The sequence below is a fragment of the Dermacentor variabilis genome, chromosome 9, assembly GCF_050947875.1.
Source record: "Dermacentor variabilis isolate Ectoservices chromosome 9, ASM5094787v1, whole genome shotgun sequence".
Lineage (NCBI taxonomy): Eukaryota > Metazoa > Arthropoda > Arachnida > Ixodida > Ixodidae > Dermacentor > Dermacentor variabilis.
The window spans coordinates 31,702,553-31,722,971 of NC_134576.1; the positions used below are offsets into that span (position 1 = coordinate 31,702,553).

Genomic DNA, 20,419 nt, shown 5'->3' on the forward strand with positions numbered 1-20,419 from the left:
TTTGAATGGCTCCGAGGAAGTCCACCTTGAGTTCGATTCCTAATCGAAGGTTGATTAGGAGCCTCTGCACCAGTCTCGTCTGTACCCAACCTTAAACGCTTTCACAATGCCTTGGTCGAGAGGCTGAAGTTTTGCCATTGGGTTTGGTGGCAGAAACTTGAGGGGGATCTGCTTTAATGGGCAGACAACATGATGGGCCGAACAGTTGTTAAGAAGACAAACTTTGCCACCAGACTTCTCCAGTTCAGTATCCCACGCCTGTAGCCACTTAACGAAAAAGTCGCATGTCATCCAAGCTTTCTTATTGGACGCGTATTGAACTGGCCTTTGAGCCTTTCGCGATCTTAAAGCAGCTTGGTGACCTGCTCTTTCCGATAACAAACGGCCGTGTTTGCATGACCCATCCATATTTGCAGCAAGCAAAATTGATACGCGAACTTTGCTGTTCTTTCCACCATGGCATGCGGTGCCCTTCAGATGCAGAGACTTGTTTGGCAGCATTTGCCAAAACAGTGCCCTCTCATCTGCATTGAATATCTGCGATGACGAAAAGCTGTCGGAAATATTTGGCGACTCTTCGGACAACCACTTCTCTATGTGACTTGTGCTAGTCGCCTGCTTTCGCCCAAAAGGGTCTTTCCGACGATGCTGTAGCGACTCTTAAATCGTTGCTGCCAACCAGTGCCGCCAGTGAAGCTTTCTTCTCCGAAAGCCACAGCAAACCATTTGGCCTTCTCCACAACAATTGGGCCGTCAAAAGGTATGTTCTTGGGATGTGTCTCCAAAAGCAAGGTGTACAATGCCTTGTCGACCTTTCAAAGGTTGGGATGCGCACACGACACACTCCAGGGTGACTGGACTGCGCTGCCTTCAACTTAACATCGGCTTTGTTGTTGAGGATCGTACTTAGGGTGTTGCGAGGAATTCCTAACGCCGCGGCGACCGACGACTTTTTCTCGCCAGCCTCCACCAGTCGAATGATGTCCGCCTTTGTTGAAAAATCCTAATTGTTGCGTTTTTTTGTGGCCATGACTCCGGAACACATGCCAAAAGCGGAAAGAGAAACGCACTGGCCTCATTGGCCTCGTGAATAAAAGGAACAAAGTGAATCGAAAGACGCACGTCTCCGCACTACCACAAGCCCAAGCTGCACTGACCTCGTTCGTCTCGCTGCGCCAGCGGTGTCAGCCAACCAAAACACAGGAAACGGGCGCCTGCGGTCAGCGTGGTTTCTCCCTCCCGCTTACCTTTGACACCCAATTGCACTCCAAGTGCTCCTCGTCACGTGCCTTTTACCCACACTCCCCTTTCTCGGAGTGCGGGGCGGCGCGCGTGAGATCGCGGGAACATCGCGAGAGCTTCGTGAGGAGAAGCGCACTTGCTGTGGCGAAGCTCAGCACGGAGTTCGATACATCGATATGCCGGTGCACGGGAGTTCTATATACGCGAACAATAGCGCTATACTTTTGCATGGGATTCCCAAGGGGATTTTTCAACTGTTTGATATAGGCAATAATTCGATATATCCGGGATCGACTGTAATAGCATTCTCTGAACAGCTATCATCCGGGCGGCTAGTATGGTGGGTCCAAAAGTTCTGCATCAGGTGCTCCGAAGATGCGCCGGCGTCCACTCCTTGGATAACCCCTCTGCAGGAGTTGGCCGGCGCGGTTATGTATGCTGTGACAGTGTGCGTGGTTGGCCCAAGTGCGAGCTGAGAAATCGCAGCAATTTCCTCTGCTGCTATTGAACTTGGGGTCTTGATAACGATTATATTGCTTCATGGCTTGATATGCAGTGAGAGATCCAGGGCTTCTTGTGGGGTGAGAGGGGCTTGTTGCCGCACGGCCTGTGAGATGTGGTGCAATTTGTGTTGAAGGTAGACCGCGATAAAACCGCCTTCGTCACCCCGGACGGTCTGTATCAATTTAAAGTTATGCCCTCTGGATTATGCAATGCACCAGCTACATTCGAGCGCATGATGGACTCTCTCTTGCACGGCTTGAAGTAGTCTTCATGCCTCTGTTACCTCGACGATGTGATTGTGTTTTCGCCGAACTTTGAGAGCCACCTGCAGCGCCTCACAACCATACTCCGTGTTTCGCAGGGCTGGCCTTCAGCTAAACTTCTCCAAGTGCCATTTCGGTCGCCGTGAAATTAACACGCTCGGCCACCTCGTAAACGCTGCCAGAATCCAACCTGATCCACAGAAAGCTCACGCCATGCGAAATTTTCCTGTACCTTGTTCAACAAACGATGTCCGTAGTTTTCTGGGCTTGTGCTCTTATTTCCGGAGATTTGTGAAAAATTTTGTCGACATCGCTCACCCTCTCACTGACTTTCTTAAGAAAGACGTCTCTTTCTCTTGAGGACCACTGCAGGAGAAAGCCTTCTCTGCCCTGATTGAGCGGCTTACAACTACCCTAATTCTGTCACACTTTGACCCTTCTGCGCCCACTGAAGTACGAACTGACGCGAGTGGTCATGGCATCGGCGCTGTCCTCACTCAGCGTCAACAGGGCCAAGACCGTGTCATCGCTTACGCTAGCCACCTTCTTACCACGCCCGAGCGAAATTACTCCATTACTGAGAGAGAATGTCTCGCGCTCATATGGGCGGTTGTAAAATTTCGGCCGTACCTTTTCGGTCGGAGCTTCTGCGTCGTAACCGATCTTCACGCCCTCTGCTGGCTCTCCTCTTTGAAGGACCCAACCGGACGACTTGCACGTTGGGCATTGCGTCTACGATCTACATTTTCTATTATGTGTAAGTCAGGGCGCCTGTATAAAGACACTGAATGCCTGTCCCGCAATCCCGTGGGTCAACCGGACGATACCGATGCAGACTCGGACATCAGTGTTCTATCCCTCTCCGGCTTCCTCCATATTGGTGATGGGCAGCGCAAATATCCTGTTCTTTGAACACTTATGGAACGCCTAAGCTCCTCGCCCAATGACCCGTCCCTCTGTATGTTCACCTTGCGCGATGGAACTTTATACCATCGTAGCGTTCATCCTGACGACCAGGAGCTCCTACTAGTCGTTCCCAAGCACCTTCGACTCGCCGTGCTCCAGCAACTTCACGGCGCTCCTACTTCTGGAAATCAGGGCATCACTCGTACACACGACCGCCTGCGGCGCCGCTCCTTCTGACCCGGCATTTATCGCTCTGTGTGCCGTTGTCGCTTCTTGCGACCTGTGTCAGCGCCGGAAGACGCCTGCTATGCCTCCCGCTGGTTTGCTTCAACCATCTGGTTTGCTTCAACCATTTGATGTCCCTACAGAGCCCCTAGACCTCCTTGGCCCCTTTCCAATTTCCATCAAAGGAAACAAATGGATTGCTGTAGCAACTGATTATGCCACAAGATATGCCATTGTGCGAGCGCTACCAACTAGCTGCGCTACAGATGTCGTCGACTTACTATACGATGTCATCCTGTACCACGGCGCCCCTCGCCAGTTGCTGACGGATCGCGGCCGCTACTTTCTGTCGAAGGTTGTCGATAATGTGCTCCGCTCCTGTTCTACAGAACACCAGATTGCTACCGCGTACCACTCTCAAACGAACGGCCTCACCGAGCGACACAAACGCACGCTAACTGAAATGCTGGCCATGTACGTTTCCGACGATCACCGGGACTGGGACGCCGCTTTACCATACATCACTTTCGCATACAACTCGTCCCGTCATGACACTGCCGGATTTTCACCATTTTACCTTTTGTATGGCCGCGACCCCACCTTGCCCTTTGACATGTTGCTGCCTTCCGCAGTACAATCACCCAGCACTGGTTACGCTCGCGAAGCTATTGACTTAGCCGCCCAGGCCCGAGATGTCACCCATCATCGCCTCACAGTCTCACAAGCTTCTCAAAAGCGACGCTACGACCTTCGGCACCGAAACTACCATTTTTCACCTGGTTCCCTTGTCCTTTTCTGGACGCCTTCACGTCGCGTCGGCTTGTCGGAAAAACTACTTTCCCGTTATTCTGGTCAGTACCAGATCTTACGCCAACTGTCTGATGTGACATACGAAATCGCCCCAGTCGGTCAGCCTTCAGTGTCTGCCAACGTCAACAGTGATGTTTTTCACGTCGCCACGCTCAAGCCCTATGTCCCCCCCCATTAAGTGAGGCTTGCAGACTAAACTTGCACCGGGACAGAGCTACTGTGCCGGGAGGGTGATGTTACGGTGCAGGGAAGGAAGAAGTTGAATTGGACTAGAGGAAGACTGGCAGTTGCCTGAATGTCGTATACGCCAGTTGTAAATATACAGTATTTTACACTCGTGGGCCTGCTTTCTTCCTGCGACAATATATATATGTATATATATACGCAGGAAAGAGACGACGAACTTTTTGGAAGACTTCTTTTACTTAACGTTTTCGGCTGGTGGACCAGCCTTCGTCAGAGTACAGTGACGCATGTACAACACGTACACAGCTTTAAAGGCACCGTATCACGAGCAGAGGGCGCGCTATCTACACTGACTAGACCATACACTGCGCATCATAAATCATTATCATTGCGCATTATAAATGATTGTCCATGACACGCATTTTGGAATATAAAAAAAATGAAATGCAGATGTGTTCACGATACAATACATACAAACATGACTCTCAAGTAAGTGCCAGCGGTTACAATGGTTATGTGTAGTGAAAACAAAATGACTTACACATGCAGATACAAAGGCGTGACGTTTAGCACATAGCATCTCTAAGTGCAACCTCGAATTATCTAAACATTAATATGTTAAGCGTACAACTTCGAGCCTCAGTGATATACGTCAGAAAAGCCACATGTAAAATAAGAGACAGAAAAAAGCGCTGAAATCATGTGTGTACACTGTGTGGGAAGTGTATATTTGTGCTCAATCTAAAGTTAGACAGGTTAGTTTTCCTTTGTTTTCATTTATTCCAGACGAGACAGTGTTAAATTTGTGAATCAGGTAAGATTCGCGAAGCTCACGGTCATGGTTGGTGCGGAATCCAGATTCGAGCATTGTTACTTTGAGATTATTAAATGAGTGGCCCGGCATGTTAACATGTTTCGAGAGTGGTAGATTTGGTTGGGATTTGGCATGTGACCTGTGGTTGTTAAAACGGATCCTGAAAGGTGTTTCAGTCTGGCCTATGTATTGCATGTGGCAAGTGCCGCACTCGAGCAAGTACACTACGTTATATGAATCGCAGCAGAGAAGGACGTGGTGGCCGGGGCGCAGAACATGTTCCAGGAGAAGACGGCCGGAGATCGCCTCTATGGATCCTGCCCCAGTTCCTAGGCGACGCATCGACGTCCCGCCCGAGTACCAGGCTTTGCGAGCACATGACCGACGTCCCCGAAACTACCGCTGGCCCGGACCTACCTGCCAGGACGCATCAGCGTTTACACCACTGAACGTCGACGCGTGGAGGCTGGCTGCAGCCAGTCACCGTCCCGTCTAGGCAACTAAGTTGGGCCGGCGCGCACCGGGAGCGCCAGACGGCACGAGCCTCGCTCTGCCGGAGCGCGACAGCTCCTCATTGACTGTGCCTTCGTCACGTCGACTAGGGCATCGGTGACGCCAGACGCCAGCGACGACTGAAGACGACCGGATTACAACGACGGACCACAGATCGGGGGGACGCTGATACCCGCCCAGAACATAACCGGTACTGTAAGCGCCTCTACTATAACGTATAGACGATCGCTGCACAGACGTTAGTAAACGCGTTAGTGTGAGCGGAAAGCTTAGCAAGGGAGGACGCATTCCTGTGCAATAAGTGTTGAATGTTACCGTGTGTCCCTGTTGTTAAAAGTCCATATTGAATGAATGTTGTGTGTGCTGCACCTTGCGTTCATGTGTTCCTTCCGCCCGCTCAAGCAAGCGTACCAGGCGTTAACGTATGCGTGACAAAAATATAATGTTTAAGGAGGCTCGCAGGCAGATGTCATACCTGCCACCAAACAGCTTTGACGAAGTGGTGCGTCAGGTGGCGGTGCCACAACGGCTCCCGGCGGCTGTCCGGCCCACACGCAGTGAGCCGGCGGTGATGCCATCTGTCTTCCCGGCGGTTGCAGCTAGCACTGCTCCGCCACCCCAGTAGAAGGGGGCTATCCACCTCCGGGCAGGTGGCATGAAAGGTCTCGTCCAACGTGCGGAGAGCATGTCAAACACAGTGCTCGGAAGAGCGCGAGTCCAGCGCCTCACAAGAGGCGATGGACACAGCCACCAGCAAGACGGCGCCCAAGGAGCGGGGAGCATCTTTCGACCGCTCCAAAAAAGATAAAGCTCGTGTCCCGGTGCCTGGAAAAGGCCCATGAGCTAATCGCTGTCTCTTAAAGCACACAGCACATTTATCATCATGGAGACATAAATAATACAATCGAATTCTAGAAGACTTCTTCATAACCTAGACGTTATTAGAGCACTCCTACGCAAACATAATCCAAGGTTGTTGTGTGTCGAAGAGACTCATCTGAAACTTATGAACATAAATTTTCTTACCTGCAGGGGCGTCTGCGTGAGTAGGTGTTTGGTGTGTTGCGACACCACGTACGCTCTAAAAACAGAGTTCCAGGCACTCTCTTTGAGGGACTATCTGCTTGTCCCATATTTCACTCTCTTTTCGAGAGTAGATCGACCTTCTTTGAGAGAGAGTAGGCAAACTCCTCCTGACAGTTTTGTTAATCCACCGCAAGGGAGTTTTAGTACTCTTCCGCTGAGTGCCAATACTCTCCCTACAGGGGTAATAGTACTCCCCCAGACTGATTGCTTCTACTCCTCCAAGACGAGTGTTTCTACTCCCCAAGAGTGCTTGTACTGCTTCAGAACAGAGTGCTAGTACTCTTCCCAATAGTGAGAAAGCACGATGTAGACCCTTGGTCACGTTAGAAGGGATTCGCAAGAACATGTGGGGAACATTTGATTCCTTCATAAGCAGCTCCTGCCTTTATGATTGGTGAGTGGGACCTAATCTGTGACCTAAGCTGCCGAGTTACTCAAATGAAACATTTTCTCTCTTAAAAGGTCAAAAACTTTTTTGATCCGTCACAAGACAAACTGATTTTATGTGTTTGTCAGTATGTTTCTCAAATTATTATTCAGATTACAATGATGCCTACGAACTTTGGAACACATCCTTTCATAAAACATAAGTATGCCCTCAAAAGTTTCATCAGTATTACAGAGTAGAAATATCCTTTAATTTCAATTGGCTCCTTCTTTTCAAAAATAAATTATACAAAGGAAATTTAAACAGGACAAACGTGTGCAAGCTCAGAAAGTATTGACACTATGATCGAAGAGAAATATGTGCCACACTACTGGCCACATCCGCCATGCCACATCCACCATTCGAAGTACATTTCTCCATTTCACGAACAATTCATTGAAAACCGATCACCATGTGCATGGCGCTCTTTGGTCATATCTGGCCCTTGCGCCATAAAACCCCATACATTTATCAATCAAAATTCGGAAGTCGCAAAATGCCACATCCTAAATCCATTTGCATCCCGAATTTTCTTGTGGGTGAGAAAAAAATTGCTGGTGGTTTTTTGCGGTTAAGAAGCTATCAAAGAGCGTGTAAAAATTATGAAGACAGTAAGTACAGTGGTTTTCAATGGAGAACCATGTCCAGTATAGTGGACACTGGGATTTATTTGTTGCACATAATCTGCTTTGCTCGTTGATGCAACAATGCTGTATGTCTGTCATCTCAAGAGCATACCTGTTCTTAGAATCACAAGTACAGTTGTGCCTGACTTAAGAAAAAGAAGGAAATTGGACTAGGAGCGACATGGTCTTGCATTATCTCCTTTGTGCTCGATGAAACATTCAAACTTAAGGTCTACTCTGGCACTTACTTGCTGTGGAAATCGCGAAAACAGTTTTTGCCTGCCTTCAAGCAAAGAAAGACTGCATTTTGTGCACTGAACTTGCGACTTTGCCTTGCATTCGGGGAGTCGACACCTAGGGGAATTTGCCATCACTTGCGGATCTGACCAATGGCCTTCTTGATAAAAACACACGTCAAGCCCTGGTATTTGCACAGCAGCCCTGTGGTGGTGTTCGTGTTGAACAGAAGCATCTGTAGATGGCCTACCACGCTGTTTTCTTTCTTGGGAGCCCCTGATAAGAGCTTCTGCTACCTGCATCTTGAAGTCTAGCAGGTGAAGCACTTGGCTCTTCTTGTAGCCTGCCTCTTTGGTGTCTTCTTTGTAACTCAGCCAGCTGTTAACCAAGGCGAGATCCGTGAAGTGGAAAATCACTTTTACAGACCAATTTTTGTTTTCATTTTTATGCAATACAGACTGATGAGAAAGTCGTTCAGGTCTAATCCTCCCTTGTGAGTGTTGTAGAATCGGATGCTTGCAGGCCTTTCGACTTCAACATATTTTTTTTGTTTCTTGTCGTAGCGCGTTATAGAGTCAACTGACTCAGCTCCACATTATGAAGAAAGCAGCGTAACTCACCGCGTAACCATCGATTTCACCACCACCAATTTTAAGTCAGCACTCACCTCCTCATGACTCGATCCGCGTCCTTCAGCAAGTAGCTCTTTATTGGATTTGAGAGCTGTCTTGACTCTGTCATCACATTGCCGTGACCGAACATTTCCTCCTCAAGAAGGCGCTCAATTAGCGGTGCGGGCGTGAAAAATCTGTCAAAGCACAAGACGCAGTCATTCCCTCGAGGCATTGAGTCTGCAAGTCTGATGACAATTCCTCCTCCGATTCCGAGATCTTTGTGCTCAGTGGGAATTCACGTTGTGGCACCCTGGTAGGTTTCAAAGTCCAATACCCGACCGAGAGAGCCTCAAGCACAAAGTTCTTGAGTCCGGTCGGGTTTGGCTTCCCCCGAACATACTCACGCAGTTGTGTTCTGCCTGTAAATGGAATCATCTGTTCGTCCACACAGGCTGCATTAGACCTGGGAATTTTCAGACAGTCTTTCCTCACATGGTCTAGGAGGGCCTGAACCTTGCAGCATCAGTTGCTTTTATCATAATCGGTGTCGTTGCAGACGTGCAAGGTGTTTCTGAGACGGAAGAAGCGATCTCTGGGCATGGCATCCGCAATTAATGATACTCGAGTTGCTGCTGCCCAATACATGCGGGCCTGAGGGAACTTCAGGTTGCCCATTACAATCTGCATTCCAAAGGGAGCTTTGGCTTCTTTGGCTGTCATGCCTTGGGTGGTCCCATTTGTCTGAACCCGGTACAAGTTCGTTCTGGTTGCTATGAACTCCCAAAAGTCTTCTTCAAAATATTCTTTAAAAAGTGTCAAAGGCATCTGGGGCTCTTGACAGTGTTGCGCGGGTACGGTTCTTTCGATGTAAATCGGCGCTGAAAATTTCTGTGCCGTCCACGACTGTGCTACTTTTCGGCATGAACGTTGTGGTCGAGATACTTTGTCAAACTTTTCGTTTTGGTCATTTTCATCTCCACTGGAAGAATCGTCGCTGCTTTCATCTAGTAGAGATTCTGGCTGGAATTTCTCTGCTTCGTCGCCCGAGTCCGAATCGACGTCTAGGTCGGAGTGGTCCCCAAACAAAAGCTCCTGAATTTCTTCATTAGTGAGCGTCTTTTCCGCAAATAAAAGAACCAAATAATGCTCAAGATCATGTTACTTGTATGAAAAATCCACATCAAGATATTTCTACCATGACATTAGGAGTTATGCAATTTTGGCGCCAGAAATATTGAAAATCAAACGCAACCTGCTTGCACGGGGACATCAACAAAACGCGCCAGTTCAATCTCAGTGACCAGTACACTGGACAAAAAATATTGTCACATTGCGAAAAAACTACTCATAACTATGGCAAACTTTTAACCACATTGTTTCAAACAGAGCTTAATTAGCTCGCACGAATTTATTTGAATTGAGTCAGGAGAAAACGTTAAAACAAATTGCTTGAGCACATTGCGCGCGGCTGTTTGGTCATGGAGGACGCCATTGCTCTGTGCTGCCCTCCTGAGAAGATGCGGCCGAAAGAGGAACTATTTCGATCGAGATATTCCTCTTCTCTTCCGGAAGCTGTGGAAGTGGTTTCGGTTTTGATTTTGGGCTTCGTTCGCTTTTTTCATCACCTTTTGTTCTTATGTCCAGTGTACTGGTCGCTGGGTCGGAAAGGGATATGGCCGCTACAGGTATGTGCCAGGCGATGAAAACGATGCTGAAGTGGTGTGCATGTAGAAAAACAGACGACAACGACATTGCGTTGACTGCTCTGATAAAGTGCTTTCATATGTCCTCTACACCAGCTTTCCCGTCTCCTACTAGGCTGTCACAATATGAAGCGGCTCGGAGCTTGTACCTTCGTCGCATGTTTTGCTGCGCTCGATGGCCGTCATTTTATTTGAAACCCAGCGATTGTATTATAATGTACCTTTGTTTTTTATAAAGTGCACCACTAGAACGTTGTAACACTCTTTTTTTCTTTTTCTGCTTGCACATTAATGTGTGTTTCGTGGGGCTTGTCAAGGAAAACTGCTGTCTGCGTTCGAAAGGCCTTATTATCAAGAGTGATTAAGTGTATCAAGATGCATCGCTACTACACAGGTAGTTTATCCCAAACCCACAAAGTAAATGCTTCCTAATTCTGCTGACTGGTATGTTGCTGGTTTGATGTAGGCTGTCGCCGGACCATAATTGCAAATTTTGACATTGTTGCCGGCTGGCCAGGCTCGGTGCACGATAGCCGAATTTTTGACAATTCGAACTCGTGGGTACACCACAAGGAGAGAAGGGTGCCTGTAGTGTTTCTGGGAAATGCGGGGTATGCATGTCAGCCATTCCTGCTGACACCACTCTCAGACCCTGGCCCAACTCACACACCACAGGGAAGGTAAGTTCACATGTCGGTGACGTTGCACGACGGAAACATGTCCCACATTGTTAAGGTGTGGCATTGAATCATAATGCTTTTGGGGTAACGTAATATTCCTTTATACACACAGGTACCACAAAGGCCACGTAAGGACACGCAACATTGTTGAAAGTGCGTTCCGCGTCTGGAAGCACTGTTTTTCTTGATAAGGCAGAAAACGTCGTCGTCATTATAACAGCCTGTGCAGCACTGCACAACTTGGGCTGTTTGCTGAAGGAGCCAGAGCCTTCTGTTCTGTGAGCGGAGGAAGCGGGTGGAAAGGCTGGAAAACGTTTAATTAGGCAGATTTACAAGGTACGGTCACATTGTACAAGGCTGAAAACCCCGGTTCTCCGCTCTCTTCTTCGGAAAAACGTCCAACGGCTCTCAGGGTTGCTTGACCTGGTTCTCGAATACAGCTATGTTTACAGCTGAAGCTCACATCACACCCCACCTAGAAGTCCAAGTTCACTTCGAAAAGAAAAACTAGTCTAGCATTGACAGGTCGTAGTCTTGTAGATGTCGGGGTCGTGTGCGATGACGTAGGGGGAGTCGACTTGGAGGTGGGCCGAGGCTTCATCTACATGTGAAGGTGAGGTATGTGCGTCTAAAAGTTCAGCGGTGGCGTGAACAGGGACGTGGTCTTCGGGTGGCAACTCGGCGGAGTCTGGAGTAGGGCGTTCATCTCCCTCAGTTGGCTGAGCCAGGATTGGGTCGAAGTATGGTGAACGATACCTCTTCATCTGGCTTACATGAACAACTCGAGTGTCTTGTCTAGACATTGTGGAGTTGGTTACCTGTCGAACGTCGTAGGTGACTGGAGTTCTCTTGCGTATAACTTGGCCTTTGAACTTGGGAGCAAGCTTTTCAGATCCCTGTAGGATAGGCTCTTGTCGGCGTACCCATACAAAGTCGCCAATGTCAAATGATGCATCGCAGTCGGTCCTGTCATATATTGTTTTCCGAGTTTCTTGCGCTTATTCCGAGTTACTGACTGCTTCGCTTCGGCGGTCTGGCAGTGTCAGGAGCCTTTCGCTGAGGTTAGAGGTTTGATGTGGGCGGACTTTTTGATGTGGCAGCTTTGGTATGAACCCAAACAAAAGTTTGAAGGGCGAAAAGCCAGTGCTTCGATGGTGGGTTGTATTGACAGCGAAAGTGGCTTCTTCTAGTTTCATGACCCAAAGTGACTTATCGCCATCGCACAGTTTCCGAAGTACTGTCACAAGTGTTCCATTGGCACGCTCAACAAGTCCGTTGCTGGCAGCACGGTATGCTACTGAAAAATGCATGTTCACACCATGCATGCGCATGAAATTCTTGAAGTGGTGAGACTCAAATGACTTGGCATGGTCGGAGAGACATTCGTCAGGAGCTCCAAATCTGTAGAACAACGAATGCAAGTGCTTCAGCACATCTTTGGTTGAGGTTGTGGGCACCGCTGCTGGGACAATGTATCTGGTCGTGAAGTCAATGACGTTAGGATGTACTTCTCTTCTGTTCCTGGCATTGTGATGTGGTCAAGAGCTATGCCACTGAAGGGAATCTCAGTAGTAGGCATGTAACATATTGTGCCAACTGAACGTGTGGGAGGCCGGTTGTGTACCTGGCAAACTTGACAGGCTTCAACATACTCTTTCGTAGTAGCAGCCATCTTCGGCCACCAAAAGCGGTCTTTCATCCTTGTGAGGGTGCGTGACAGATCCATGTGTCCATTGGCATCATGAGCAAGTTCAAAGACTTGCTGTTGCATCTTGGTGATACAATTGAGTATGGCACGCGAAACGCAGCCACCGAAGAAACAGGCCAGCACGCCTAGTAGTGACGAACTCACATCTTTATTGCCAAAACGCGACTACTGCGGCCCCTTATATATTGCCCGCTAGGCATGGCGCAGCAACAACACAAAAAGCAGGGGGCGCTGCACTTAAGAAACTTTTCACATTGTGTCACTCCTCCCCTCTTAAGATATATGCTACGGGGAGTACTTGACCACTGGTATTCGAGTTCTTGTGCTACGGTGCAACTGTGGAGTGCAAGGTGCAGCCATAACAGGGTCACCCACGGCACAGTTACTTCCAGATACGCTTCCCGGCGACTGTTCCTCATGTAGCACGTCGGGTGCAGCTGGGAGATGTATGGCTGGTTCTCTCATGAAGCACATCCGGGACAGCTGGAGAATGGGTGGGCGGCTGCCCCAGTTGAGGAGAAACTTCTGCTCCAGCAGGACGAAATGGCGCTGTCTCCGCAAGGCGCAAGTGGTCATTATGTCGGCACCATGTCGAACCGTCTTGACAAAGAACCTGGGCCGACGGTGGATTGACGTCTGAAACACTGGCAGGTGCCCATGGTGCACCTGTGCGGAAGTTTCTCGCATACACCTTATCTCCTGGTTGGAGTAATGGAGCCTGCCGTGACCCTCTGTCAGCATTCAACTTCTGTTTGAGTTGTTTAAATAGCACCGATGCTTGTAGGCTAGGCCGCAGGGAATCCAGAAGAGTCTTGAACATTCTCCCCATTAGGAGCTCACATGGTGGCTGACCAGTTACTTCGTGTGGGGTTGTCCGATAATGAAATAAAAACCTGGAAATCTGTGTCTTGAAGTCACGAGAGCCAGACTTCTTGAGTTCGTTCTTTACAGTCTGTACCACTCGTTCTACTGCACCGTTGGAAGCGGGGTGATACGGTGGTACAAGCATGCCGCGTATTCCGTTTCGAGTTAAAAACTCAAGGTACTGTGCACTGGTAAACGCAGGGCCATTGTCAGAAACTATTACGTCAGGGAGGCCATGCTGAGCGAATGCAATTCTCAGGGCAAAAATGGTAGCTTCTGCAGATGTGGCTGACACAGGGAAAACTTCTATCCACTTTGAGAAAGCATCCACGATGACTATGAACGTGTGTCCTAGAAATGGTCCCCCGAAAATCAATGTGGAGCCGTGACCAGGGTCGGTGCGGAAACCGCCATCGCATCTGTGGGACCGGCTGCGCAGCCCGTTGTTGAGCCTGGCACGTAGCGCAGCTTTTCACACTGTTGGCAATGTCATTGTCTATGCCTGGCCACCAGACATGGCTCCTGGCAATCATTTTGCTTTTTTCAATACCAGGGTGACTGGCATGAAGTACTCCAAGAACTTGGGCATGCAGTGATTTGGGAATTACTACTCGTGACCCCCATAGTAGGCAGCCTTCATGGAGACTGAGTTCTGAGCTGCTTGTGCTGAAAGGGTTCCACTATGGCCCAGCTGGAAGGTTCTCTCCTTTCAATACAGAATGCACAACGTGACCCAGAACTGGATCGTTCCTGGTGGCTCGTGCCACCACAGCAGGTGAAAGAAGTCATGAATAGGCCTCCTCCAACATGAAAATCTCGGCAGGGGCAGGCAGTGTGGTGCTGTCGTTAGGTAGTGGCAGTCTGCTAACAGCATCAGCAGGGCCAAGCTCTCTTCCAGACTTGTACACAAGTGCATACTTGTACGCAGATAGCTTGAGAGCCCACCGGACTAATCTTGGTGATGCTTGCACAGGGACAGGCTTGTTGGCACACAGCAGTCCGAGAAGTGGCTTGTGGTCAGTGTATGCTTCAAACGGTATGCCCCACAAGTATTGGTGGAACCGCTCTGCACCAAACTCGGCCATCAGCATCTTTGTGGGCCAGAACTGCACCTATGCCATAAGGTGATGCGTCACAGCTAAGGCACACAGGCGTGTCGGCGGAAATGTATGAGAACTGGAGCTGAGGGCACCAGGTGTTTGCAGGCTGTGAATGCATCTTGCTGGTCCTGCCCCCACTCCCATTTCTTTCCATCACAAAGAAGAGAGTGTAGGGGAGAAAGAAGTGCAGAAAGATTAGGCCAAAAACGTCGATAAAATTTGACAAGTCCCAAGAAACTCTGAAGTTCTTTGACGTCTTTTGGCACAGGGGCATGCAGAATGGCAGCCACCTTGTCGACGTTCGGGGAAACGCCTTGCTGATGATGTGCCCAAGATACTCCACTTTTGGCACGAAGAAATGACACTTTTCGAGTTTCACTTTGAGGCCAGATTCTTGAAGCTTGCGAAGCACAGCACGAAGGTTTTTGAAATGCTCAGCGTCATTAGCACCTGTGACAAGAATGTCGTCGAAATAGACGGCCACATGTGGGAGTTCTCTCAGCAAGTTCTCCATCTCACGTTGAAATATAGCAGGAGCTGACGAGACTCCAAAAGGCGAGCAGGTGTACTGAAACAACCCCATGTGTGTCGAAATTGTGACGTACTCTCTGGAGGCCTCATCAAAAACTACTTGCTGATACGCGTCACGCAAATCCAATTTGGTGAATTTCGCACGCCCTGCAAGGACAGTCCACAGGTCCTCAATTCTTGGAATTGGATATTTGTCCACTTTCGCTACTGGGTTGATGATGACACTAAAGTCTCCACAGATTCTAATGCGCCCGTCCTTTTTTACCACAGGAACAATAGGTGCAGCCCACCTGGATGTTTTCACTGGAACAAGGATGCCATCTCTTCTTAATCGTTGTATTTCTTGTGTGACTCCATCTGTTAAGGCATATGGCAGAATGCGTGGCTTGAAGAACCGAGGTGGGGCATCTGAAAGAACATGTAATGACGCTTCAGCACCTTTGTGCGTACCAAGACCTTCTTCGAACACCTCTGCGAAGTCTTGGAATAGGTGTTTGATGGCAGAAAGTGCATGTATATTTACTTCAGCATTGGAGAGGCCGATGCCCAGCTCGCGCATCCAGTTGCGTCCTAGCAGAGTAGGTGAATTGTCCCCGGTCAAAAAAATGGGTAGATCCGCCTCCTTGCCATGAAACTTCACAAGGATGTCAGCCTTGCCTTCGACTTTCTTCAGTTCCCCGGAATAGCTTCGCAGAAACACTTGCGACGGCTGCACATTAACCGAAGGCAGAAGCTGTAGGAGCCGCGACTTGGCAATGACGGAGACGCTTTTCCCCGTGTCCACTTCCATGTGGAGTGGCTTGCCGCAAACGTCAACGGTGACGGTGAAAGGCGGAGGCGGTTCGGCGTAGTTAATATGCCACATGTCGCAGACTTCTGAAGGCGAAACTGCAGCGGCATCTTCATCTTCTACAGTGTGCACGCGAAGGCGGTTGCTTGACGCCTGCGAACTTCGTGCAGTGGGCGAACGCTGCTCGTGAGCACTGCGCTTCGGGCTTGGCTGTCCTTTCGTTTCGTATTGCAGACTTTCGCCAGATGACCCCGTTTGTGGCAGTAATTGCAGACGGTCCTCACATGCTTGAATTCGGATGCAAGGTGTTCACCCCCGCAGTGATAGCAGGTGACGGCCTCGTAGCCTGACGAGATGTGGTGGGTCGAAAAGGTGCCGTTAGGGCTAGCTTGTGCAATCTCCCCGGCGTCCCTTTTCGCTGCTTCCATTGCTAGGGCTGTCTGCACGGCATCCTGGAAAGTGAGGTCCGCTTTTTCCAGCAATCTTGTTTGAATTTCTGCATTGTTCACACCACATACAATACGGTCGCGTATCATGTCTTCTAGTTCGGCACCGAAGTTGCAATGCTCAGAGAGGCTTTTCAGCGCTGCAATGAACTCGCTGATAGATTCGCCTTCCGCGCGAACTCGGGAGTTGAAACGGAAACGCTGCACGACTGCAGACGGCTTCGGGCAATAGTAGTTTCTAAGAACCAAAAGAATCTGTTGGAGCGTTTTGTCACTCGGCTTGTCGGGTTTCACCAAATTGCGAAGCAACGCATACGTCTTCTGTCCGCAACAACTGATAAATACGGACGTTTTTTGTCATCGGCATTATCGTTCGCCGCGAAAAATGTTTCGAGTCGGCCCACATAGCAGGGCCAGTCATTTCCTCCACCCTTGAATGGCTCGAGACTGCCGAAATTTGGTATGTTGAATGGGTGGTCGAACGGTGCGGGAACGATGACTCACTTGAAATGCAGCAGGCGCGGCATACCTAGCGTTCGTGGACGCGTCGCAGCAGAAGCGTTCGATGTAGGGTTAGTGTCCGGGTAGCGTCTCAACCGTTCGAATTCCGAGGAATAGGTCGCAGGATGTAGCGACGCTTTCCGTAGTAGCGCCTGAAGTCCGGAGTGTAAGTCGTTGCTGTAGTATACAAGAAGGGGTTCTTCAAAAGTAGCATGGGCAGCAACTTGGATTTGTCGCGGTAGGAGCAGTAGCGGTCAAACAAGGATGCGTCTCAGCAGCGGCGAAGTCCCTGGCATCCTTCACAGAAGTAGAATCCGAAGTAGCAGTATCGTAGCAGCAGTAAGGGTCGGACGTAGTGCGCGCAGCAGTAAAGTCCTTTTCACCTCGTCGCCAGTTGATACAACTGAGTATGGCCCGCGAAACGCAGCCACCGAAGAAACAGGCCAGCACGCCTAGTAGTGACGAACTCACATCTTTATTGCCAAAACGCGACTACTGCGGCCCCTTATATATTGCCCGCTAGGCATGGCGCAGCAGCAACACAAAAAAACGGGGCTGCCAAGGGGCGCTGCATTTAAGAAACGTTTAACATTGTGTCACTTGGCTGGGACAACAATTGTGTACAGATCTGGACTAACAATCCTGTAGAGGATTTCATTGGCCACAACAAAGTTCTGCTTCTCCTGTCCTGACAGAAGCTTTGCACGGATGGCCTTGCATGTTTCATCTTCAGCTTGCATTGTGTTGAGGGTGTGCGCTTGAGACACTGTGGCGCATGAGTAACGTGAAAGCATGTCAGCCACATGGTTCTGACGTCCTGGTCGATGTTCAACAGACAAGTCAAACTCTGCTAGATCGTGTAGCATTCCTGTGAAGCGTCGAGAGGGCTTAAAGTTTGTCGTCAAGCAGGCAACTGACCAGTTGTCTGTCAGAAGATGGAACCGTCATCCAAGTAGGTAATGTCGAAACTTCACTGTGATGGCCCAATGCACGGCCAAAGCTTCCCAAACGTTGCTGTGCAGTTTATGCTCAGGTTCTGTAAGCAATCGGCTGGCATACTCGATCACAGTCTCTTTGTCGTTTTTCTTCTGGGTGAGCACTGCCCCAAGGGCTGTAGCAGATGCGTCTGTGGCGACTGTCGTAGGTGCATCAGCGTCAAAATGGTCCAGTATTGGCGCTGATGTCAGTGCAGAGCGAATAGTGTCAAAGGCCTTCTGGCACTCAGGTGTCCACTTGAACACAACAGTGCGAATGGTGGCTTGGTGAGGCGCAGCAATCTTCGAAAAGTTACGTATGAAGCGTCTGTAGAAATTAGCTGTTTGAAGCCAGGAGAGCACCTGTTTTGACGTTTTTGGCACTGGTATTCGCAGGAGTGCTTCAATTTTTGAGGGGTCTGGTTGCTTGCCTTGTGCCGAGATCAGAAATCCGAGAAACTTCACCGAAGAAAGAGCAAACCTGCATTTCTTCAGGGAAACCTTAAAGCCGGCCCGCTGCAGGAGAGTCAAAGTCTCGTCCAGAAGACCTAGGAACTCTGACAAGGTGTTGGCGAACATGATGATGTCGTCCTGGTATGTGCGTACACCTGGTGTGGACTGTCGAGACTTTAGCTCAGAAAAGATTTTGTGCATCGCCTTTTGAAAGGTGGAAGGTGCGTTCTTCAAGCCAAAAGGCATTCGAGTCCATTTGAAAGTACCCTGGTGCGTGATGAATGTAGTTTTCTCTTGGTCTTCCTCTTTCACTCTGATTTGCCAGTATGCACAACACAAATCCGAGACCGCAAACAGGGAGTTTCCAGCAAGGTCATCAAAAATGTCATCAGCCCGGAGAAGTGGCTGCAAGACATTCACTATCATTTGGTTCAGAGGTATATAATTCACACACAGCCTCTTTTTGTCATTTTGCGTCACTACCACTGCTGGGAAGCGCCATGGGCCGTAGGATGGTCGGATGATGTCACTCTCAAGCAGAGTCGCTGCCTGACGCTCGAGAAATTGTCTATCACTGGCTGTGTAACGGTACGGCTGTCGACCGTAGGGTTTGGCGTCAGGCAGCAGCTTGATCTCGTGTTCGATGCCTTTATAGAGACCGATGTCTTCAGGGCTGGTGCTGAAAATACCAGCATGTCGTTGTACAATGGGCTTCACGGCTGCTTGTTCTTCGGGATTGAGCTGAGCTCCGAGGCCATGCACGTTTGAACAATGCACACATGCAAATGTACAGTTGCTTGCTTTCACGACATCATATTTTTGCTGGCAAATTCTTTTATTTATTTTTCAGGTGTTGCAGTACACCGCAGCTTGTGGAGTTGTTCTTTTTTATTTTTCTGTTTGAGGGATCTCGATGTCCAGCTTTGGTTTCTCGAGCTCAAGCTCTTCAGCTTGCTTTTGAAATTCCCTCTTTCCTGCTCGTTCCTGCACCATGGTGGCATGGTCCTCCTGAAACAGCTGCACACGGACTGTGTGCTCCTCCCTCAGCAGCCCTGAACAGACGTTGTTTTCAGTGTTCATCTTTTCCAAAAGGGCCATCTGCCCCCTTGGAGTCCTGCAGGCATCACCAGTGGCAGTTTCTGCAGCAAAAGTGCAGCTCAAGAGGCACTGGAGCTGTTGGTGTGGCCTGCTGCAGTAGTGTTTTGGTTGGCATTGGGCTGCAGTATTGAAGAGGTGTTGTACTCATTTGTTCCAGTGCCTGCTGTTGGCTGTACTAAATCAAATGGAAAAAATAGAGGGAGGCCTGAACAAAAAGTGAAAACTAGTTCACTTGACGAATGTTCAGGCCTCTTTTACATGACAGATAGCCATGGTGACCAGGGGGAAAAATGCACTTACTAAATTCAGTCGCAATTATTGTACAAGTGTGATACAAGCACAGGTATGAGTAACATAAAGGGATCCAAAAGAGAATATAAAGCATATAACACTTACTGTGTGTAATTTGAGAGAATTTTACAAAATATACACAATATAATTACAAGGTGTCCTGCAGTTGCATAACAAAATATACACGTAAAGTTTTTATTTACATTTTCTATTGCAATCGTTCTCATGCAGATAATTCAGAAGGACAGGAAGAGTGTGTCTAAGCATCTGCGTACCATAAGATGTACAGGAACATGGCACGCTCCAAGTATCTGTACGACGTGTGGCGTAACTTATAGAGCACTGTATGCATGTACTGTTGTTTGTAAAGATTGTAACCGGCTGAGACGTTAAATTATGGAGAGCAATGTGATTTTCAGTCTTGGTCGAGACTGTGCAAACTCAGTCATTGCTTCTGACTAATAAAGAGACTGACTTCCTGAAAAGGTGATTTGTGCTGTCACGTAACGTCACTTAAATGTATATAAACCGTTGTTTTTACTGAATAAAGGTTGTTGGAAGTTAGCGCTCTGTCTTTCCTTGTATCCTTCTGACGATCTTCAGCTATGCATCATTCTTTACCACTCACTACCACCTCACCAGAGCTTAACCCCTACCTCCTGCTACAAAAGTTCACGCCAATGATATGTATGTCAGCTGGAAAAACAAACATGCCCAATGTGCTACCCAGTACAGAAACAGCTTGAGGCAGGTCACCCTTTTGCACATCCCACCGATGCACTCATTCTCTAGTCTCCCAGTCACACAATCATATTTACAGTGCCTCC

General features: G+C 48.9%; 1 protein-coding gene across 1 annotated transcript in view; it reads left to right on the forward strand.

The window, feature by feature from the left end:
* The window catches only part of LOC142592576 (uncharacterized), a 33,679-nt gene extending 13,521 nt beyond the window's left edge, over positions 1-20,158 (forward strand). Inside the window, exon 3 of the mRNA XM_075704106.1 lies at positions 5,195-20,158. The gene's annotated coding sequence lies outside the window, so the exon portion shown is untranslated. The remainder of the gene's footprint in view (positions 1-5,194) is intronic.
* The last annotated feature ends 261 nt before the right edge of the window (positions 20,159-20,419 follow it).